This window comes from Hemitrygon akajei, unplaced genomic scaffold, assembly GCF_048418815.1.
Source record: "Hemitrygon akajei unplaced genomic scaffold, sHemAka1.3 Scf000134, whole genome shotgun sequence".
Classification (NCBI taxonomy): Eukaryota; Metazoa; Chordata; class Chondrichthyes; order Myliobatiformes; family Dasyatidae; genus Hemitrygon; species Hemitrygon akajei.
In genome coordinates, this window is record NW_027332020.1 from 1,100,233 (window position 1) to 1,102,846 (window position 2,614).

The following is a 2,614-nucleotide window of genomic DNA, read 5'->3' on the forward strand; positions in this document are numbered from 1 at the left end:
TTCCCTCACATTTTTCATCACTAACATCCATGTATAGACTTTTCCTTTGCTCTTTCTATCTATCAGTAAGCAAGTCCAAATTTTGTGCGTTTTATCCGGCCCTCTCACCTCCTTGAGTTGTCAGAAAACTTGGAAACACCCTCTAAGTCATGCTTACCAGGTGGAAATACAGACGATGTCCGTGTCGGGTACTGGCCGAATCGAAGCGACGAAACCCGAGTCCGAGGCTGTATGGAAGAACAGAGAGCGAGGAATGTCACAAGGTTTTGACGATTTAAGAAACGGATCGAAATGGTCCGTTGTCGGAGTCGCAGGCGAGGGATTGTCCGGCACTGCTCGCTTCTTCCGGGGGCTGAGCTCGTCTCTGTGCTGGCCCTGAGACTGTGACCTGCAATTGGTGAATTCTCGCCTGGCTGCAGTGATGCCTGACTCTGTGACCTTCAGTTGTGAATACTGTTTCCCGTGCTTTTATTTTGTACGATATATTTCTCTCTCTCTGCACACTGGGGTGCTCGTCAGTCCTCTTTTGTTTTAATGAGTTTTATTGGGTTTCCCTTGCTTCGTGGCTGCCTGTACGGAGACGAGCCCAAGGTTGTATAAAGTCTGCACACTTTGATAATAAATGAAGGGACCGACGCAGAGAGAGCGAAAAGGCGAAACAAATCGCTATCGTATGTTTTGTCGACATTCACGCCAATCGTTCAGTCCCCAAGATATTGTGGTGGCATTAGCAGTGATCATTAGAGAAACACAATATTTTCCAACAGTTTGGATAAATGGAAAACGTGTTTCACTCTTTAAGAAGGGGAGGGAGAATCCAAAGAAAGAACGTTAGCTGGACGTCAGTGTTTGGGGCGATGTTACAGTCCATTATTATGGATGGAGTGTCGCGGTACTTGGAGGCACAATAATAAAACAGACCAAAGCCAGCATGGTTTCCACAAGGGGTAATCTAACCGGATAAATTGTTTAGAATTCACTGAGCAAATAACAGGCAGAATAAACAAAGGAGACACTGAATGTCGCTTACTTGCAGAACTCGTTGACAAAGCGCCTGGCTTGAGTCTGCTAAAAAAATATAAAAGCCCCTCATAATACAGAAGAGATGCCGCCATATCTAGACGAATAGCTGACTGGGTGGAGACAAACTGTGAGAAAAAAGGGGGACTTTTTTTTCTGGTCGACTGCTGGTGACTGGTCGGAATTAGGGCCGCATCCATGCACATTATACGACAGTGAAACAGGATAATGAAACTGGGGGCTTTGTGGCCATATTTGCGGACTATCCAAATATTGGTTGAATGGTAGGTAGTCTTGAGGAAACAAAGTTTGCAGAAGATCTTGGACAGATCAAGGAAATGGACAATCGAGCGGCAGAGAAACACAATATTGTCATCGTCGTTGGTCGCATCTGGAGTTTATATCTGGCGGACGATGACCCTCCACGCCGCACTGACATATTGAGAAATCATGTACATGGCAGGATACAGCAGTGGTTTACCTTTGCATTCTGCCGCGTGAGTTTAAAGAGATCACCACCTCTTGCAGTGGATGACCAGGACATCTAAATGCCTTGCCGTGCTCTTAGCGCTCCACCAACGCCTGCTGGCCTGCCTTCTTGACCATTGATCATTAATTGTTCTCTTCCACACTATCTGCCACGGTCAGACTTCACCCGCTGGGACAGACAGATCCCCTACCTCACCCAGGGTCGAAGAGCCATTGGCTACCTCACCTGAGTTTATCCCGTCTGCCGAGACGGTTTACTGGGGTGTGGGGCGCTGGTCCTGTTACAGCTACTTGGAGCCACAGGTAAGAACTGAGCGGCAGGTGGGGACCAAAGGTGGACGAGCTGCCCTGAAAAAGGCCCCCCCCCCCCCACCAGAGGTGCTACTCCGCTCCCTAGATACCCCATACACCCCAGATGGACTATATTGCAGGGAATTGTCTACTCGGGACAAAATCGGGAAAGAAGAGCCCTAACAGGAGTTCAGAAACCTAGTGCGGGATTCTCTTGCTCCTGCCCCACTGAACTCATTTCTGCATACCTTGACACTGTCTTACCCCCCCCCCCCCCCCCCCACTTGTTCAATCTCTTCCCACCTATGTTCGTGACACTTCTCATGCTTTGATTTTTTTGTCAATGGTTTTAAATTCCCGGGCCCCCACCGCCTTATTTTCACCATGGACGTCCAGTCCCTATATACCTCCCATCCCCCACCCGGACGTCCTCAAAGCCCTTGCCTTCTTTTTGGATTCCAGGCCTAACCAATTCCCCTATACCACCACTCTCCTCCGTCTAGGGGAATTAGTTCTTACTCTCAATAATTTCTCCTTTGGTTCCTCCCACTTCTTCCAAACCAAGGGTGTAGCCATGGGCACCCGCATGGGTCCCAGTTATACCTGCCTAAAAAAAAAAGTCCTGACAAATGGTTTCGGCCCGAAACGTCGACAGTGCTTCTCCTTATAGATGCTGCCTGGCCTGCTGTGTTCCCACCAGCATTTTGTGTGTGTTGTTTGAATTTCCAGCATCTGCAGATTTCCTCGTGTTTGCCCCCGGGCGAATTCGGGTTTGTTTGATCCGGAGCGGCGGGGGCTGAGGGTAGACCTGATA